We start from the raw sequence: 20,786 nt of genomic DNA on the forward strand, positions 1-20,786 counted from the left end.
TCCCAGAGTTCTCATTATCTTGGGTTGTTTCGGGATCTCTGGTTTCTGTGACGGAGGACAGAGGAAGGAGAGGGGAGCTGATGGTGATATCAATGGAGTGGAGTTGGGAGAAGGAGTGCTAAACCAATCGGGGGAGTATCTGACCAAACCCAGTACAGTAATTGTTAAGAGATCTGCTATGTTGGAAACTGGGAGACAGTGTGAAGGTCTATCATCTGCGGATTATTGTATTTGTGAGTTTTGTGGTTCCTTAGTTGATGAGAATTGCATCCAGCAGTGCCAACCTAAGTATAACCAGTATTGGGGTGGGTATCCTTTAGAGGCTTATCATACTATGGTGGGCAAAGTTTTAAACCAGACTGACTGTTGGGTGTGTTCTCATGTGCCCCAAGGACAGCATAATGTAGGGTCAGTGCCATTTCCATTGAATGTCTCTGAAGTTTTAGAATTGCAACTAGGGAAGACGCTGGATGGAAAATTTCTAAACACCAAACCACCTCATTTTAAACTCCACCAGTACCAAGTAGATAAATCACTTTTATGTTTGAACATCATCAACTCCAATATACCAGGAAGTTGGGAGGTGACTGGGAATAACCAGACGATGACCTTCTCACTAAGAGCTGATTATGAGCCTATAAATTTTGAACTGTTATGCACAATTAGGCTAAATGGGAGACACTTCCGGTATCATTATACATTAAGTAACATCAAAGAAATGGTTGGAAGAGTACCAGAAGGGTACTGTGCCAGGGTTATACAACCAGAAACGTGTGTTAACCAGATGGGAGAACCTGACATAGGATCATTTGTTAGGGAAATGTGTTGGATGATCATGATGCACTCTATCCCTTATGTTCTCCCCGATGATTTATATTTTATATGTGGAAGGAAAGCGTATAAGTGGCTCTCCCTGAGTTCCGAAGGTTTGTGTTATCTGGGAAGAGTACTCCCAGAGGTTATGACCCTTACACATGGTGAAATGCTTGGTATTCATAAAAACACATCATCACCATACACAGTATGAACATAGAGACAAAAGAAATATGATACCTGGTGATGTACATAAAGCCACACAGTTAGTGAAACAACTGGCTTTCAAGTTTTGGTAGCATTGGATCCCACCAGGATCGCTCAGGGTACACTAAATTTTAGATATATCCAAGATCTTGCTAAATTAATAGATAATATCACTGAGCTGTATGATGATACATTTAGGTACACAGGTAAGGAGTTGCAGGCCTACAAGAAAGAACTTGTGCAACACAGATTAGTATTAAATTATTTAACAGCTGTCGCCGGAGGTATTGTGTAACTTTGGCCACCCAATTTGGTGTAAAGTGTTGCACATATATTACAAATAATACTAGTGACCCCAAGGAGGTGATAAACTGGAAGATGGATGAAATTCTGCAGCTGAAATGGGAATTTCGGAAGAACCATAATGCTTCATTGGCTGAAGTAAAGGAATGGGTTTCATTGTTGAACCCAGTGAAATGGTTCTCCGGTGTAGGAGAGTGGGTCCAGGAAATGGTTGCTAGTATAGGTAAACTCCTGATCCTCATATTGGTTGTCATCATAGTAATTGGCTTATGTGTCAGGTGTGTTCCTACTGTGTTGAAATATGGAAAATGTAAAGATAAGGTAAACCGAAAGAATGAAATTTTGATGGTGGTTAGAAGTAACAATATGAATACTGAGGTAAATGTAGGACTGCATTACAACCCTGAACTAGAATGTACCATCAGATGATGTATAAATTTAGCCATGCATGAAATATGTTATTAAAATGTTATTTTAAAACATCTTAAATAATGTAAGTCCCTATCCCCTTCAAGACTTCATTTATAGGTTAGGTGCATCCCCACATCTTTCCCATGATCTCCCAAGATCCGCAGTGTGCGTATAAGGGTAGTTTTATGTCCTTCCCAGAGACACATTATTGATGGTTTAAGAACCATCTTGTGCCATCCCATAATATAACATTAAATAATATGTCATAATGTAAGCCTAACTTAGATTAATTGTAAAATCAGAGTGTGATAGCATGTTGTTTGCTATCAAAGGGTGGACTGTCGAAGCTGGATAATTGGCTGAGACAGAATCTGTTGAAAATAAAATCTGCACGACTCCTTTTTGCGAATGGCCACAAGACGCCATTTTGAAATGGCCGCTCAGCGCCATTTTAGCGAATCTCACACATTATAAGTACATACGACGATGATATTATTTAGCGTCGTGCGATTCCCACGCAATAGAACAATGTTAAAAGTCCTCATTATATAAATACATACATTTACTAAAACATATAATGTGACCAACCCTGCAAAACACGTACCACGGTGTACTTCACAAACACGTAGTCGCACAACGCTAATTAGCGTCTTTTCTTTCCCAATACTTACACACTGCACACTTACATAAAAAGGTTCCCTAGCATTAAGGTTAATATTTAAGGTTTTATTCATTATCAGCAATGTTGTGGAATACATGTTATGTGATATCTGAGGTTTAGTACATGATAAGCAGACCGTGTTTGGTGTCATTCTAAACTACTGTGTATTGCAGATTTCCGGTTCCATCTGTGAGGAAATCTCAACATGTGTCTGCAAATTATGGATCATAGAGAGTTAGGCATTAAAATGCACTCTGTAATGCAGCCAGTTTAGATTTGTTATTCAGCGGGAAAATGGACACAAAGAGCTGTTGGAGGCTGGACTGTGATCATACGAACTGACCTATGAACTGTACTGTAACAGAAGAACCAGGAAGAAGAAACAATGGAATCATGCCAACCTGTTCTATTGTATTGCATATCTCTGTAAGGGTATATATGCAAGCTCTCTGAAACTAGATGCCAGTCATCTTTTCTTTGCTTTTGACGGAGGTTTCATCTTTGATGCCAGGATCTGGATCCAGAGCGCATGCGTATGTAACGACTGTACCTTGTGATTGTATAATTTGTTTGCGCTAATTGTATTTAGATCACAGCGTGTAACTATCTGCTTTTTGGTGAATAATATATTTTTGTGCTTTGGAAACACAATCAAAGTCTGAAGAGTAACTATTTCTTGTGCGACTTACAACGTTAAATAGCGTCATTTTAGTGTGTATAGATAGGAAGGAATCGATAAAACAGAAGCCAGCAGAGCCTTGTCAGTGTGCAGGCAGAGACGAGAGTTGTTCTCTCTTGCTTCAGCTACAGCTTCTTCCGACCCCCTGCCCCTCCCCCCAAATAAGCAATTAATGCTGTAGGTAGCAGTGTTTAGTGCTCGTGGTGTGGGGGAAGGGAGTGTCCTGTGATGGGAGCTGCGCTGCGGGCAGAGATAACCGGGAGGGGCAGAGATGGGGAGGAGGCAGGAGAGCAGTAGTGTGGTAATAACAGGAGTCCAGAGCCAGATTAAGGGGGGTGTAGGGGAGCACAGGGGATAAGTGCCCCGGACCCCCCTCTATCAGGACCCCTTGACTTTTACAGCTGTGTAGTGCAAAAGTGCACTGCGTGCTGTAGGAACTAGGGAGAAGTCCGTGCAGGGGTAGGGGGCGGAGCTACATGGATCCGTGTACAGCAGGATGCAATCAGCATGAGGGAGAGGAGAACTGCAGAGGTAGTAACAAGGAGGGGGGACACTGTATAATTATGACTATATGTATGTGACAGTACAGTACATATGTATGTGTATTTGTGTGCAACAGTATGTATGTGTGTGAATGTGTGTATAAGTGTGAGACTGTATTTATGTGCATATGTGTATGACTGTATATATCTATGTGTATAAGTGTGTGACAGTGTATATGTGTGCTATTGTATGTATGTATGTATATGACTGTGGGTGTGGGACTGTATGTATGTGTATATGTGTGGGACTGTATGTATGTGTATATGTTTGGGACTGTATGTATGTGTATATGTGTGGGACTGTATATATGTGTATATGTGTGGACTGTATGTGTGTGACTGCATCCCCTATTTTCCCTTCCCACCAAGCATTATCCTGCCCCTTCATACCCCTCTACCCTGCCCGTGCTGCTATTAGTACTACAGTTTTCACCTGCCACTGCAGGATACACCTTGAGTGAAAAGATATGCCCATAGATGGAGCTAGATACTCCTTTTTGGTGGAGCATGACACGCCCCCTCAATGGCGCAGCATATTCTACTATCAAATATAATCTCCCTGAAACTAGTTTTCAAAAGTTGGCAAGTATGCTCTAGTCCAGCGGTGGCCAACCTGTGGCTTTTGAGCCACACGCGGCTCTTCCATTGTCCTGATGCGGCTCCCCTAACTGACACTGACTGCTGGAGTGACACATGGGGAGGCTGCTGTTGTGACACATGAGGGGTTGCTGAGTGACACATGGAGGGGGTGGAGTGACACATGGGGGGTCTGGATTGCATATCTACCAACTTTTTCCCCCGGGGAGTCAGGACTTACGCGCGTCCAAAAAGATGGCATGGCCAGATCATGCGCACAGCATCTATTCTCGCTCTGCATACCCGCTGCTCTGCTGTGCAGAGCAGAGGTGTATGCTTCCCCCAACTTCCCCCCCAACCGCGGGACACTGTAGCCCGCAAATGGGACAGTCCCAACAAAACGGGACTGTCCCGCTGAATGCGGGACAGTTGGGAGGTATAGGATTGTATTATGTGTATCTGTTGTGGATGTGGCTTTTTCAGTGTATTTTATGTGGATCTGGCTTGTTTCAGTGTATTTTATGTGCATGTTTATTTCAATGTTTTATTATATTGTTCTGGCTTTCTCTTTCTCTTTAATAGTTGCCTTCACAGTGATCGTGCGCATGCGCTTTTACATGCTCCTACAAAAATCATACCAGGGGTGTGGCCTAGCTGGCACAAGGCCGCATCCCTTTTTGCATGTGCGCCTTCGGAGCGTGCATGATCTCGGCTCTTTGACATACATACAGATATTTTGGGGCTCTTTGACGCTGACTGGTTGGCCACCCCTGCTCTAGTCCCTCTCTCCAATGAATAGACGCAGCAAGCATGCACACTGCATTGATTTACTGCTTGCTCTGCTAAGTAGAGCAGCAAGTGAGAATGGGTCTCCCAACCATCCCACCCACAGACACTGTGGGAGGGATGTTTGCACAATGCTACATGGCCCCAAGAGCAGGACTGTCCCGCAAAAACGGGGTAGGCTGTGAGGTATACAAGCACCATACTAATTTGCAACATTATTTTTATTACAAGCAGTGCTCTCTACCAGTGGCGTAACTAGGGCAGGGTTGCTGGAGCAATTTCGTGCAGTGCCAAAGTAAGACCCTTTGCTCTGACCAAGTTCACTGTACACTTATTAAAAATAAATACCATTTCCAACAATAAAAGCTGCTAAATGCAGATAGCAATGAGTTATTCGGGAGCAGAGAAGTGTGAAGGCAGATCATGTGAGAGTATCAGAGTTTGTTTCCTCTTTTTCCATGTTAACAGCTAAAAGACTATTTGATGTACTATTTAGTAGTTAATTTGGCTTGACGAGTAGTTTAGCTTAACGAACAAAATATCAGTTCTAGTCTTTTTTTTACGGAGAGATTTGTAACAATAAAGCTTGTTCAGAAAAAAAAAAGTAAAGTATTGGCGCGAGAAGTCGGGAGCGCTTGCGCAGTTTAATTCCCAACATGCCTTGCGATATCATGCTCTATAAAAGCCTGTGGTAGGCTGAGAACCGGCCATTTTTCTGTTGTACGGTTACTGTAGAGGTGAGTGCGAATCCGCTGCCATCCTTGCACGGGTGTGTGCAGGCGCGCTGTAAGACATATGCTGTCTGTTTGCGACAGGCCTGCTACTGCACTGGTGTGGCTGGGTTCTGCTTGCTGCGGTGCCTGGTTTGCGTGTCCTGCATGCTCTCCCTCCCGGTAGCCACCCCCTGTATAGCCGCCTCGTGTCTATTGTATCCTGTCTTATTACCTGTGTCTGTACTCTGTACCACCGTACCGTCTATGATGAGACTAATCACAGACCTGTTCTGAGAAACGTGATGTCAGCTGATGTCTCTGAGCTGCTGCTCCCTGTAACCCCTCAATTACACGCGTGTGTGGTCTCTGTCCCTGGTCATACATTATACAGGTTTCCTAAATACTAGTGCATAGCGTGTCTTTTATAATACAATTGTATTGGTGTTATACTGATGTATTGTAATGCTTATTCCTAGGTGCAAATCATGTCTGGCCAAGCTGGTAAGTGTTTATTAAAACTATGACTCAAGGATTTTAAGTATTTTTGGAGTAGGCTAGCATCTTTTATTTACTCTGCGTAACTCATAATAAGCTTCTAATGGTGTGTACACATGGTTAGATTCTGGTTGACATAAACAATATTTATTGACTGGAATATTACCCCTTTCAATGATCAAATGATTGATACGTGGGCATGAATGTACGATATAGATATTGATCAGCACTTGTGTGCTGGATGTTAGATCCAGCACATGCAGGACAATCACAACTATTATCTGATCTGTCTGTTTACCCTCCACAAGTCAAGCTGTTTTGCATGATCCAGTTAATGACATGCTATCTGCAAGTTTTTAATATGCTGGCACCTTAGCCCCCCCCCCCCCCCAAACTTCATAGTGCTGCATGGGATTGCACATTGCACCTCCAGATCTTGCTGCATGTTCACTTGATCTGGGATTGTGATGTACGATCCCATACAGTGCTATGAGTTTGGGGAGAGGGGTGCCGGCATATCGGGCGGTCGGCCACACAATCTCTCCATGTGGGACTGCCTGATATGTTGGATAGCAGGTTGAGCCCAAGGTACATATTGCAGCTTAAGTGTGTAAACTTGTCACCTTTAATGCTAGCTCTATGCCAATTAAGTCAACACTAAGGAATTCAAGTCAGTGTGATGGATGCAGTTTGCCATTTGCAACAGCGTATTGCCTATCTATGGCACACATTTTGCCTCACCCCTTCGAGATGAGTAGAAAATCTTGCAATGCTGGTGCATCATACTAGGCTTGTACATGTGCAGCAGGGTGTTGTGATGCCTGGTGGCACACTGTACTGTGTTGAATTGCCCTTAAAGACTACCTGTCTACTGATGACCAGTTAAAACTGAGGTCTAAATTGTACATGTGCCACAAAGATGATACATTTGGAACTCTCTCTTCCTGATTTCTCAGTGGAGATGACCTCACTGGCTGAGTGGCAAGTGTACTTTAAAGTCTCTAACTTTAATATTGGCATTTAATCAAACCTTGTCTAGGTCTGCCATCTAGGAAACAAACCATGTCCTTTCAGTTGCTTTATACCATGGTCTGCACTGTGGTAGCATACCTGTAGCACAGGGTGGGCAATAAGCAACCCTCCAGCTGTTAACTACAAATCCCAGCATGCATCGCAACATTTTTAGCATGGCAAAATGGTGATGGCATGCTGGGATGTGTAGTTTTAAAACATCTGGAGGGGCTTCCTATTGGTCACCTGTACTCTATCAACGGCTAAATCTTGTGTTAATAGTGGCTGTAACCTGAAGCTGCAGCTTCAAGGGTTTTGGTAGTCTAGAGATGGCCATTGAATAGTACCTTGCAATGGTATGTAACCATTTGATGGTGTAACCATTGATGGTGCATGAGCAGTGGACCCAGTATGTTCAAACATGTGCAAAGCTCTGCTGCACTCCTAATGCTGGGCATACACTCTACAATTATCTGTCTGGTGGGAAGGAAAATCTGGTCTGTTTTCTAGTGTTTGGGAGCAAATTTATATGGTTTGCTCCCATACATTACCAGATTTTCATTCTAACCAGCCAGATTGCAATTATCTGTCCATAGTGTCTGCTGTAGCCATTGGAAAGAAGCATGCAATATTAAGCACATACCAGTAGATGGCTCTCTAGTACATTCTGTAGGTGACTTGTTCTAAGCTTGAGCATCTCTGCTGTGATAGGTCTTTAAGAAATGCAATGAGTTTTTTAATCGAGCATGATTGGCAGAACGTCTTCCTGCTTATTTTAACACATTTTGTAAACTAGCTTTGAAGCAGCTGATCATCTTCATAGAAGTCTTGAGTGGTTAAACACTGCTAAGCAGTGGACAGTGTTTAATATAATTTGAAAGAATAAAGTCGTTTTTCCGCACTAGTCACTCTCTTATTCTATTTATTTATAAGAGGTGTGTGGAGGATAATAGTCCTTATACAATATGGGTTATAGATTATTGTACCCTTTAATCAAATCCTACCAAATGTAGGAGTGCTACCAATACCCCTCCAATAATAGCTTTAATAAAAAAAAAGTAGAAAGGAGAGGGGATTATTACTCGGTGCACTTATCCTCCACTCACAAACAAGTGGTTACTGCAAAAAAAGAAGTCGCCAAAAGCCACTATAGGAATTATTTGCAGACCTCAGGGCAGACACATGAATAGTCAGATTGATTCTACATTATAGACTATTACCTACGAAGGCTGTGTTATACAATAAGTGGCCAAGATTAAGATTAGCATTGCCGTCTGCGCATAGCAGATAATAAGTTTACACGGCTGGAAGCCTTTTACTAGGTTTACAGCAGATTGATAACATCAAGTGCTGACCAAAAGACTACTAATATTCCTAATTTATACATAAGAGCAGATGACTGAACTTTATGTGGCATTGGAATAATGAAAATATGAAAATAATTATTAGTATGATTTCATATAATAATTGCTATACTATTCAACTAAACTTTCACAGTGAACTGGCTACCATATAAGGAATATGATAGTGTGTTGCATTAATGGCAATTAAGTAATGTTTATATACATATATCATCTGAGGTAATTTAAAACACTGTATTAATAGATACAAACACATTCACAAACAGATACAGTGTTGTATAAATGGCAATTCAGTAAAAGTTATATACATAAACCATCTGAGGTAATTCAAAACACTGTATTAAAAGATACAAACACATCCATAAAGAGGTATTAATAATCACTTTATTATACAATTAAGAATATTTATTCAATATATGAACAGCTTAATAATTATAATACCAATAACTTGCTGATTACGTGAGGGCACATTTTTTCCATTCTGGAAAAATTTTAATAACACTTACACTGTTTGTTTATTCAATTTTAATATTTTGCTAATTTTTTATAGATTTCTAATAAAAGTTATATTTTATTTTCTATTTAACATTTTTTGCAGTAACCACTTGTTTGTGAGTGGAGGATAAGTGCACTGAGTAATAATCCCCTCTCCTTTCTACTTTTTGTTTAAGTTTAATATAACACAACTACTTGCTGTATTAGAGACCTCCACTGAAACCTACAGATGAGTAGATATAAATAGGAATACTCTGCTTCAAAGTAGATGGCATAATGATAGAATCTAGTATGATCTGTTGCCACAAGTTTTGGTAACAGATGCTACCTTGTGACAGTTTCATCATTGTACCTCCCACAGAATCAGGGTATGCTGTTCAACCTCTTAAAAAATTGTAATCTTGTAAAGACAGACTAGGAAGCAAATTAGCCCAATCTGTATACAACTTAAATGTAAACTGATAGACTTCTGTGGTTTGTAGCAATCTTTAATTTTTAAATGTTGTTCTAGGATTTCTGTATGTGGGTTCCAAATATTATGGCCAAGTGCTTAACATGCAGGTGAGTAGTAAAACATGTATTCTCTAATCTTTGTATGCCATCAGTGATGATTAATTATAGACAAGCATATGTCTGACTTTATATTGATGTCTTTTATAATCTGAGATGGCAGGCTGCACTTTCTAAGACTGTTAGAGTTGTGATCCACATCTGGTGTCCTACTCTGAAAAGGGCCACAAGTTGCTCTTAATAACATAGTAAGTTGATGCATTTAGTTTATCAGCAGGCCTTTTTAAATCTTAAATATAACAAGAGCAGTAAAGAGTTAAGGGCTGCAAGTGAAGTCTTATTCTAGATACACACCTGAGCGATGGGCTGACAATCCACTGTGGCAAGTATTCTGCACAATTTGTGCATCTACTTGCCAATCCGCAGCTAGAAATGCCTGGCAACTGGTAATGGAGGTGACTTCATTGTCCACTGTTCCTGCAGCCAGCATATGGGTTGATCAGCATCCATCTGTATGTAGATGCACAAATATATCCATGGTATTGGCTGTACTGTAAACCCAACCTGAGGTCCAGTCCTATCGTTGTACACTACTTGTGTATAATTTATAGTTTGAACAGACAATATATCAAATGTGTATCCAATATTTGAGGGCAGCAGGCTGCATTTTGCCTGTCCTAGGGCAGTCCTGCAACCTCTGGTGCTTCAGCTGGTGTGACCCAGAAGTCCCAGCATACCCTCCCATTTTTTGTCTGGTAAAGCATACTGGGACTTGTAGTTTCAGCCTGTTCTAGTCTCTGCAATAAAGCATATTGGAAACCAGATCTGAGACTCTAAAGGTGCATACACACTGGGCGATTAAAGTGGACGACTGAACGATATCTTTATCGTTCAGTCGTCCACTTCATCCATTGTTAAAAATGGATGATAAACAATGACTACATGCGTTCCCATGGGTCGTTCGTCATCGTTCATCCGGTTAACATGCATGCCACTGCATGTTGGGAATGGGGGAGAGCCCGGCGCTGAACGATATAGTTAATATCATTCAGCAGGTGTGCTCAATGTCATGAACGACATTGAGCACACTCTGCCTGGGACGCACTATCGCTCAGGGAGCAAATAGTCTAGTGTGTACGCACCATAAATGGCAAAGCAATAGAAGGCTTTTTCTGGGTGTCCCCAGCTTGGGGCCACTGGTGTAGCATGGAGTTGGGAGCTCCTGGGTCTTCCCACTGTGCTCGGGCTGGGTTATGGCCAAATGCCTGCACCCAGTCCTTTGCTCCACTGTTTTCCTGTTGCTATTTGCTACAGAGAAGGGCTGTGCACAATTCTTAAATTACAAAATTAGCAGGGCACAGATTCCTGCCAAGTGCTTAGCAAGAATCTTTGAACATCCATAGCATGGTGGTCTGAGCTTAGAATATCCTATTCAGTATCTTCCAAAACTAATTGCAATGTCTGTCCTACAGGTGGAAGATGGTAAAGGCTGAGAAGGTATTCGGCTAATAGAGCATGGTAAGAAGGCATTATGACTAAATGTTGCTAACTGGTGTAGTCACTTCTGTGGTTATTCTTACTATGGAAAGTTAAATAGTTTGAATTCTATGGCATAAAGTCAAAGGCCTGTTGAGACTAACATTAACTTGTCACTGCTACTAATTTACACATGCTGTGACAACTGCCTTAGAGATGAGCTTTTCTATATTCACCTCTGTAGCTGCTTGCCCTTATGATGACTATCCCACATGTCTTACCTACTGTGTGGTGCCAGAGCCTGAAAAGGCTGAACCCACTGGTACCTTCAGTAGGATGAGAAAGAGGAAGTGTTCCAGCAGGAACAGTCTGACAGGGCATCTTGTAGTAGGTCTGCACTACTTGTCAACTCATTGCGCAATTTAGTATGGTGGAACAAGTTCACTTTTCGCAGTATATTTGCCTGTGCCAGTCATGAAAATTGGCTTATAACCTGACAATCACTCTGCAAACCTTTGCTAAATTGTCATTCATTTAATTGTCATTTATTCATAGGTACATGTGGAAATGTGGACCATATACCAGGTAAAGTGTTGTATTTAAAAGAATGTGTTGCTATATAGAGCCAATGATTATCTTTACCGCCCCAGTCTGATGGTTGGTGACTGACTGGTATCTTCTGAGGTTCTGCCAGTGCTGTCTAGAAGTAGCTTCAGAAGTGTCCTGCATAGTCCTAAATCTGTCTTCCTTTATAGGTGACTGAATGATATGCAACACCACTGCTTCATCCAGGTAGGTACCATAATTTGCTGGGCTCTACACTGCATTCCTCTGCAATGACGAATCAAACTAGCTCACTATGACATAATAATGAAAAGCTTTGAACTACTGAGCAGCATCTGTTTTTCAAGTCTATGGCTTGTTCTTTTCTCTCTTCTAACTACAGTATTTATTTGCAGCACATATATAATGGAAGCTGTGGTCTTTAAACAACCACTAAATTCAAGTGGCTTTATCTGAACTATACAGTGTAAAAGGTAGGTTGTCTGAAGCCTTCGTGTCTGTCTTCCCTAAACTAACATGATGATTTATCTCATGGAATCTCGTTCGTCTGAATTTTTTCTGATGAGAATTTATTACTGATGGTTTGGAGGGTGGAATATGGATGGTAATAAGGGAATTGCCTCAATAATGTCTGTAGTGATGTGTCTATTTCTTTTAGTGTTGAGTCCTGTTGCTAGAAGACCAGGATTGCAAAATAGGTATGATCTATTCAGACTTGCTGTTCTTTCTAAAACCAGCACTAGATTAAAATCCTAATATTGGTAGCCATTATCTGCATGAAAAGATAGTTTGGAAGATTTAAAGGGGTCTCTGTGATGAGTCATCCACTATACCCTGAGCTGGCACTTGTGTTGGCTGTGACAAGGATCGTCGCTATACTGATGAGACCCCGGCAGTGCAGTTCACAAGTTCTTTCAGTAGTGTACTACAGTTCTAAGTTTTTGTTTCTTACAGGTTTGATCCTTAACTCCACTGCTACATTCAGGTGGGTACCAAATATGGAGTATTCATGTAAACTAGTTGGTGTGACCTTGACAGCATCTGTTTTGTTAGAAATAAAATCAGGAAAGAGGGAAGGAAAATGGTGTCCATGGAAGTAAAGAATGAGCTAGTTTCTAACTTGAGACTCGAATCTGCTTGACTTGTATACAAAGTGTGGGATATTCCTAATAAAAGGCAGTAATGGATAATCCGTTTATGCTATGTAGTTTTGTAAAGCATTTCTAGTTGGTGGTGCCTAATTTCTCTATCAATTTAGACTGATTTGCCCAGCATCACTGTAAAATGATTGATTCTACAGACAATTGAAAAAGTTGCTTATTAGACCCTATAGTTGGTAATGAGCAATTATTTGGATCAACACCAAATATGTAGGAATGACCCCATGCCTCCACATTTCCTACAGCATAGACGGGTTGGAGACCTTTGAAAGGGACCAAATACACATACTTGTGGAGAGGCAGGTTAATTTAGGCAATTCATGTTCTTTCCTCTCTCCCTGAACAAAGAATAGTTATTTCTGAGAAACTTGGATTCAAGCTTGTATAAATTGCAGATTCCACACTGTAGAATAAAAGTGTAAATTTTTTAATTTTTTTGTCTGATGAATATTCCAGCTTTGAGGAGAATTTTTTTTTTTTCTTTTTTTCTGAAATTTATGCTGCCCATCCACTAGGCGATTGAATTGAGCAATATAACAATATCATCATCGCTCATTAAGTATTTGTAAATCATTCACTAAAAGTCTAAAGCGACTAGCGATGCGCACTCCCACTGGTTGTTAGACATTTATCTGGCAAACATTCTGGACAACCTGACAGGTTGAGCATGTTTGCATATCGTGCCTACACTGAACGACTGCTTGTTCAGTGTAGGCACATCAGACTGACAAACGACTGCATGATTACAATGTTGTAATCATGCAGTCTTTTGCCTGTCTTCTAGTGGATGGGCAACAATAGAATGCCTGGCAGTATCTTGGACTAGATGAGCATTAATTTGGTTTACAATTGTCTGATCATCCAACTTTGGCCTGGTGAGAAGTAAATGTTACATCCCAGGTCTCAACTCTCAATCCCTTTCTGGTGTGCTAAGAATAACTCATCTCTATAGTACAGTAATCCATGTGATATTGTGAGGATGTGCTCTGTGTAGCTTTGGAAGAGTCCTTGTGAAATCAATGTATACATTACATTGTGTCTATGATGAGACTTATCACAGACCTGTTCTGAAACATGTGAGGACAACTGATGTCTCTGAGCCACTTACCTATCCTCACACCCTGTAATGTCTGTACTCATCCCTTAACCCATATAGCACAGAACTGGTGTATCAGGAAGGTGTCTCCCCTATGAAGAGGCTTTAGCCCTGTTAGTGTGCATAAATATATTCACTAGTTTTCATATCTGCTTCATAAAATATCTATAAACTAATGAAATGTGTATCCCTAGGTGCAAGTTGTTCCTCACCAATCTGGTAAGTGTCTGCTTTAATTTGTTATACTATGGCTTCTAGCCGATTATTTCTCATACAGATTTGCATTAACCAGTTGAGCCATGTAGTGTGGAACAGATGTTACCACTGAAATCCAGTTGGGGGCAGCAGCTTCACCTAGCTGTCCTGTCTAAAGGTGCCTACACAATAGATGTACTTGTGATGCGATAGGCTGGCTACCCTGAAAAGACTTTCAGCGCTGCAGTCTCACATTGCTCACACTTTGTGCTACAAGTCACATTAGAGGATTGATGGATGTGGACATCTATACTTGTGGGGGTTTTTTTTGGTGGTGTAACCTTTATCACTAGATACATTGTATACAGTAAAATCTAGACATTATCAATGGTACCTTTAAACCTATGATCAGCCAGCTAAACACATGTTGAATTTGTCACAGGCAATTTGTACAAAATAACTGAAATATAGTGCTGATATCTGGTTTGCAGCAAACTTAACTCAATGTTCTTCTAGGATTTCAATATCTGGCTTTCAAAGACTACGGCTAACTATTAAAGATGCGGGTATTTGATATAGGATGGCTACACCAGCTTAATAGTGAGCCATCAATGATGACAAATAGACAAGCATATGTCTGACTTTGTAGTGATGCCTACTATAGTCTGAGGTGGCAGCTGCACTCTAGTTCTGTTTTTCATACCTCTGCAATAACCAGTTTCTCTCTACTTGGTGTCTTTCAACACCCACCAGAGTGTGTTGGACACTGATTTGGTTCTGTTTTGGCATCTGCAATGTCTGTAGGTACATAATCTTGGGCTGTAATTGATTATTTTAAAAGCATTCTAAAAGGTGAAGCTGTTGCAAAGCATATGCGAACTATAGAGTTGCAGTTACTGTTCCTGACTAATGATGCCCACACATGCAGACTTGTTCCCAATCAGCCAATGTACACTATTTCCCCTGAACTCTCCTCAGGCAGTCGTGGTCACGATTTGGAGTTAAAAATGTCCAATCTGACTAAAGATCTATCTTGCAGCCAATGCATTGTATCCCAGATTGGCTAATCTGCCCTACAGCACGGCATATCTGAAGATGCGAGGTACGAGTAGCAGGGACACACATCGGCATCGTGATCAAGAGTAGAAACTCACTATTTGGCAATTTTTTTACATGATCTGTCACAATTTGTCGAAATCGGCCAAATTGGATGAAAAGTCGGTGTGTGTGGGCACAATTGGCTTACTTTGGTCTAAAGGGGTTCCGGACTATAGACAATGTCTAGATAGACACCAGATATTGGACTAATAGTTAGACAAGGATAAAAGTTCGACACTGACAAGTCAGACACACTAACGTTAGACGTGTAAAGATCAACATGAAGACATTTTTTTTTTTTTTTTGTTAGGCACTTACTGGATGGTTAGACACCAGCAGGGAGGGTTAGGGTAAAGATTAGATCTAAAAAACAAAAATTGTTGAACTTTTCACCCTATCTAACTTTTTACATGTAACTTTTAATGTGTGAGTTTTGTGTCTAACTTTTTTCCCTGTCTAACTACTGACTGTCTAACATCTGGTGTCTAGACATTGTGTAACTAATTACTGACTTAAACTCCACCCGCTCTAAAGCTTTTTTTCCTGCCGTGGGCCATTTTGATATGATCATTTGTGGGCCTGGTGCAGGCCACTACCCTCCATGTGATATCACACGGGGGCAGGGCCACAATCACCAGTAACTACAGCAATGCCTGGAGCATTCTGAGGATGCTCTGAGCTGTAAGGGCCTGTGGGACCATCTGAAGCATCCTAAGGATAGATAGATTCTGGCTGCAGGGTGCTATTCTAGGCACCCTGCTAGCCAGATGAGGCTAGCGGGGGGAAAAAAAGCTGAGGGCCTGAGGTTCCCCATCCCTGGTCTAAAGCATTTATGTACAGTTAATACTGCATGTTAAATGGTCTTTGACCATGTTTTATTTCACATTAGTACTTGGAAGTGACACTTACACTTTGTTCCTTACTATATGAACTTCATGTAAACTGCATATTCTCCTGGTCTGTTACCACACACTAAACTCAATACATGTTAACACAAAGGACACCAGCTTTGTGGTGGCAGCAATGCTCCAATCTGATGGAGTCTACTATATAACCTATAGCTGTGACACTTTCCTGCAGGTGGCACATGGGAGAGACTGAGGGGTAAATTTACTAAAGTCAGTTATTAGAAGTGGAGATGTTGCCCATAGCAACCAGATTCTAGCCACTATCTTCTAGAAGGTGCTAGTTAAATGTTAACTAGAAACTGATTAGAAATGTTGCCCATAGCAACCAGTTTCTTAACATTTAACTAGCACCTTCTAGAAGATAATGGCTAGAATCTGGTTGCTATAGGCAACATCTTCTAAAAGCTCTAGTAAATGTACCCCTGTGGATGCAATTGGTTAATATACCATGATGGATGAATGAGCATTTCATACATGTTGCTTAGTTGGCATCTACCATGGTGTTGTGGGTGTCTTTAGTTTGCCGTGGAAGACCAGTCTCTTCCCTCTGCATTACTCGCTAACTCTAATCTTGTTACAGATGCTGATGTGAGATGTGGAATGACAACTGTTCCCCAGGTAAAGTTTTACCATGTAACACCTATCACTACTACTATTCACTTTGTAGCTCTTATGATGACTACCCCATATGTCTTAACTACTGCATGGTGCCAGAGCCTGTAAAGGTTGAACCCACTGGTACCTACAGTAGGAGAGGAAAGACTAAATGTTCCAGCAGGAACAGTCTGACAGGGCTTGTGTAATATAAATGTGTGGGTGTTTTGGACACATTGTTCCATCATATTAAACTATGCGAAGAGTGGATAAGTCACCTTATGAATGCAGTATATTTGCCTCTGTGCCAGTGATGGCTTATGTTTTAGATGTAAAGCCAATAAAGTTGTGACCTTTATACTGCAAACCTGGGCTAAGGTGTCTTGTTTTTCTTGCATCATTCACAGGTACAATGGAAATGTGGACCATATACCAGGTAAAGTGTTGTATTTAAAGAAAATGTGTTTCTATATAGAGCCAATGATTATCTTTTACCGCCCCAGTCTGATGGTTGGTGACTGACTGGTATCTTCTGAGGTTCTGCCAGTGCTGTCTAGAAGTAGCTTTAGAAGTATCCTGCATAGTCCTAAATCTGTCTTCCTTTATAGGTGACTGAATTATATATAACCACTGCTTCATCCAGGTAGGTACCATAATGTGCTGGTCTCTGTACACTGGATTAATCTGCAATGAGGAATCAAACTAGCTCACTTTGACATAATAATGAAAAGCTTTGAACTACTGAGCAGCATCTGTTTTCAGGTCTCTGGCTTGTTCTTCTTTCAAGTTCTAACTACAGTATTTATTTGCAGCACCTATATGGATGGAAGCACTGATCCTTAAAGCCACTTTAATTTAGTTTATCAGAACTACAGAGTAAAAGGTAGGTTGCCTGAAACATTAATCTCCTTAGTCTGCCCTAAACTAACATGATGATTTATCTCATGGAATCTCGTTCGTCTGAATTTGTTCTGATGAGAATTTATTACTGATGTGGAGGGTAGAAAGCAAGGTCTTGTCATTCACATTCTAGTCTATTGATGTCTGTATTGTCTTCATGTCTTTTAGGATCAAAACACGTGACTAACGAAGTGGATTGCAAATTAATGGTGGGTATGATATGTCCTTTAGAAAATTTTTTAAAGTGGTGATACTGAAGGCTTGAATTGTTACTGCATAGTTGCATGAAATCCTAATGTAATGGGCTTTGCCATCCTGAAATGGAAAGGTAGATTAAGGAATTGGGGCTCCAGTGATGAATCATCCACTATACCCTGAGCTGGCACTTGTTGGCTATGACAAGGATTGTCGCTATACTGATGAGATCCTCTTTAGGCAAAGTAATAAACATGCTGTATCTGGGACAACATTAATGGTTATTTTTCTTATTCCCCAAGCTTGCATGAAGGATCAAATTCCAAGATATACAGGTAAGACTTGACACATCTTAAATGGAACACTTTAACATTGACCAATACAGTATTAGAAGCTTGTGTACTGACTGACCACTAATTTGGTTGGTGGTAATGTCGTCCTGAGCCCTGATGAGGTTACTACCGCCCCAGTCTGAATTCTGTGACTGAGTGGTATCTTCTGAGCTTGTATAGCTTTTCAGCAAAAATGTCTATACTTAATCCTTAATATTTAGTTTCATAAGTCTCTAAAGCAAAGTGGAATGTATGCACTATGTATAACTGATCATAAGTCTTCGTAGGGCCCTTTAATACATGTATCTTAAATCTGTTAACTTTTTTTTTCAACGACTCTTGTTTCCCTTTAGATTCCATGAAGATATTTACTTGCAGCCTTGTCTTAATACTGAAGATGTGATTTAAATTTTATCCCTGCATATGGACCAGATCTGTACATATGACTGACAATTGGCACACCAGGGTCTCAAGTTAATTATCTGAATATTGCTAATTCTTTACATGTGAAATGAGCAATGTGGGAATCTGAATTGGAACATGTATATTAACCCAATAAAACTATTGTGCAGAATTATGGCCAACTTATTTTTGTACTGAACACCTAATACACCAATTGCTTGTTCCATGCCAAATCACAACCTTCTTCAGGGTCCATAGCGCTCCACAGGGAGACCTTTGTCTGTAGGTGGTGGATGAAGACACTGGGCACCACAGTGTTAAAGCTTTAGCTCCCAGGATGCACCAGTTTATACCCCGAGCCAGAGGCACCTCAGTTTTGTCTGTGCCCATCCAGTCTGGTCACCATTATGCAATGGGCTGCTTAGGCAGCCCAAATAGCTTCTTTTTAGGATTTGTTTATATATTTTTCCTCTGAGCGCACAGCAGCAGACTCTCCACAGGATGTCTGCACTGCTGCTCAATCACCCCTCCGGGCACCACCGCCAGTTTTGGTGGACAACACAGGGTCTTCGCTAGCTGGCACTGCAGACATAACCAGACTAAAGGTGACTGGGAAGGTGGGTCATCGCTAGCGGTGACCTGCCAATTGGCAGTCATACCTCTGGTCAAACCAGAGGAGCTGAGCATGGACACAGGCTCTGCACATGATCCACTAGACCACCAGGGTACATATGGAGCAGGAATCTGTGTATCCACCAGGATGCTAATCTGCATGGGGAGGTCAGCTTTCTCCATTAAAGCAGCCCCTCAGCAGAGGGTGCATTTCCTCAGGTCTCTTCACTGAGCTGCTCTCCAATGACTACGCCCCCTCTGAGGTCTCTGCAGCAATTTTCCACTTGCACAGCCACAGCTCTCTGGGATACACTGGGGGCCCCCTACATACCTCTCTGGAGTCAGCGTATGTAGCACTATAGCCTACCAGACACTGTAGTTGAGTTCCTGGTTGCATTGTACTTAAGCTAGCACTGCCTGTCTGTTTCTATCTACTGTTGGCATATATATTTTTTTACTTTGCCCTAACAAACAGGTGTTCAGGGTTTTTCCTGTGCCTCACATCTATAAAACAAAGTATGAGGTTTGTTGTACTGTGCCATATTTGGGCTGTGCTCCTGCAGCTTACCCAAGCATAAGACAGTATATTGCTTTCCTACCAGTATCCTACATATAGTGGTTGCATTATACACCATGCCATATTACTCTGCAGCTATTTATAAGGCACCACAAGTGTTCCACAGTGCCTTAGGTATGTCTGGCAAACGCTAGGGTAACAAGCAGGCATCTGCACCCATACAGCAATCATGCAAAATATGTGTCGCAGGCTTAAGTGAGGAGGGTTTGAGTTATGTATTAAGTGTTACACTCCACCAGGCCCATCAGATCACCCAGTGCCTGTACAAGAGCCCCCCCTGGGCTTTCTTTTCTCAGCTACTGACCACTTTGCAGACCGCCTAGCAGTTCCAGCTATAATGCCTCCTATGGAGTTATTGCAGCAGGCTGTAATTCCTCCTTGGGGTTGCCGCAACAGGTTCAGGCAATAAAAGTACTTCCTGTACCCCTATTATGGGTAGATTTACTCTCTTAGTTGGTGCAGACTATTTGGCTACATTTAATGCCTTTCAAACCATGTTGCAAGGTGAGAAGCACATACCCAGTAAGCCTTTTAAGTGTCCTATGTTATCACAGTCCACGTAATTCTCATTCTGAAGAGGCTGATCTCCCCTATGGAGGAGAATGAGTCGGTCAAAGATTAATTTCTACCTTAGGGGTTGCACAGGGTTGACCTTGGAGGTATAGCTGGTTATGGATCCACAGGCACCATACAGTTAAGCTTTTGCTGCTCCCAGGATGCACTGGGTCCATCCTTTATACCCCGCCCCTGAGCCACGGGCACCTCAGTTTTAGTTGGTGCCGGAGTCGGGTCACCCTCTGCAGCCCCTAAGCTTATTTTATTTAAAGGTTATCTTTTTAACTACTCTTCAGCTCGGCAGCATCACTGTTCATTGGACATCCAAGATGCTGCTCCTACACCCTGCTGGCGACGCCAGTACAGATCTGGGGATCGCAGCAGTACCCCTAAAGTGTCTACTAGCACGGGTTCTGGGTACTCCCATGACTGCTGCCGGGGATCAGTTAAGATGCGGGTATATGCAGTTGGCTGTCTCTGGGGACAGACCGGAGGTGCTAGCGGCAGCGGGCTCCCCCTCTGCAGAGGTTTACCCCATGCGACCACTAGACCACCAGGG

General features: G+C 41.6%; 1 long non-coding RNA gene and 12 other non-coding genes across 13 annotated transcripts; all 13 read left to right on the plus strand.

The window, feature by feature from the left end:
* The first annotated feature begins 5,671 nt into the window (after window positions 1–5,671).
* LOC148532094 (uncharacterized) lies at window positions 5,672–18,658 on the plus strand. The gene is made up of 17 exons (XR_015877780.1): window positions 5,672–5,715; window positions 6,168–6,192; window positions 9,565–9,614; window positions 11,036–11,081; window positions 11,595–11,624; window positions 11,795–11,831; window positions 11,999–12,076; window positions 12,262–12,301; window positions 12,558–12,588; window positions 14,054–14,078; window positions 16,641–16,678; window positions 17,062–17,090; window positions 17,263–17,297; window positions 17,467–17,537; window positions 17,723–17,763; window positions 18,052–18,084; window positions 18,435–18,658. It is a non-coding gene; the product is annotated as an uncharacterized LOC148532094 (long non-coding RNA).
* On the plus strand, window positions 7,098–7,169 carry LOC148532095 (small nucleolar RNA SNORD26). Its single transcript, XR_015877800.1, has one exon. It is a non-coding gene; the product is annotated as a small nucleolar RNA SNORD26 (small nucleolar RNA).
* LOC148532096 (small nucleolar RNA SNORD27) lies at window positions 9,653–9,722 on the plus strand. The gene has a single exon (XR_015877795.1). It is a non-coding gene; the product is annotated as a small nucleolar RNA SNORD27 (small nucleolar RNA).
* Window positions 11,291–11,418, plus strand: LOC148532097 (small nucleolar RNA SNORD22). The gene has a single exon (XR_015877797.1). It is a non-coding gene; the product is annotated as a small nucleolar RNA SNORD22 (small nucleolar RNA).
* Window positions 11,661–11,728, plus strand: LOC148532098 (small nucleolar RNA SNORD31). The gene has a single exon (XR_015877793.1). It is a non-coding gene; the product is annotated as a small nucleolar RNA SNORD31 (small nucleolar RNA).
* Window positions 11,871–11,936, plus strand: LOC148532099 (small nucleolar RNA SNORD29). Its single transcript, XR_015877801.1, has one exon. It is a non-coding gene; the product is annotated as a small nucleolar RNA SNORD29 (small nucleolar RNA).
* On the plus strand, window positions 12,116–12,187 carry LOC148532100 (small nucleolar RNA SNORD30). Its single transcript, XR_015877798.1, has one exon. It is a non-coding gene; the product is annotated as a small nucleolar RNA SNORD30 (small nucleolar RNA).
* On the plus strand, window positions 13,800–13,867 carry LOC148532101 (small nucleolar RNA U25). Its single transcript, XR_015877804.1, has one exon. It is a non-coding gene; the product is annotated as a small nucleolar RNA U25 (small nucleolar RNA).
* LOC148532102 (small nucleolar RNA SNORD22) lies at window positions 16,728–16,855 on the plus strand. Its single transcript, XR_015877796.1, has one exon. It is a non-coding gene; the product is annotated as a small nucleolar RNA SNORD22 (small nucleolar RNA).
* LOC148532103 (small nucleolar RNA SNORD31) lies at window positions 17,128–17,196 on the plus strand. The gene has a single exon (XR_015877794.1). It is a non-coding gene; the product is annotated as a small nucleolar RNA SNORD31 (small nucleolar RNA).
* Window positions 17,339–17,404, plus strand: LOC148532104 (small nucleolar RNA SNORD29). Its single transcript, XR_015877802.1, has one exon. It is a non-coding gene; the product is annotated as a small nucleolar RNA SNORD29 (small nucleolar RNA).
* LOC148532105 (small nucleolar RNA SNORD30) lies at window positions 17,580–17,651 on the plus strand. Its single transcript, XR_015877799.1, has one exon. It is a non-coding gene; the product is annotated as a small nucleolar RNA SNORD30 (small nucleolar RNA).
* LOC148532106 (small nucleolar RNA SNORD31) lies at window positions 18,189–18,257 on the plus strand. Its single transcript, XR_015877792.1, has one exon. It is a non-coding gene; the product is annotated as a small nucleolar RNA SNORD31 (small nucleolar RNA).
* Window positions 18,659–20,786: the final 2,128 nt, after the last annotated feature.

This window comes from Taudactylus pleione, unplaced genomic scaffold, assembly GCF_031769625.1.
Source record: "Taudactylus pleione unplaced genomic scaffold, aTauple2 ptg000085l, whole genome shotgun sequence".
Classification (NCBI taxonomy): Eukaryota; Metazoa; Chordata; class Amphibia; order Anura; family Myobatrachidae; genus Taudactylus; species Taudactylus pleione.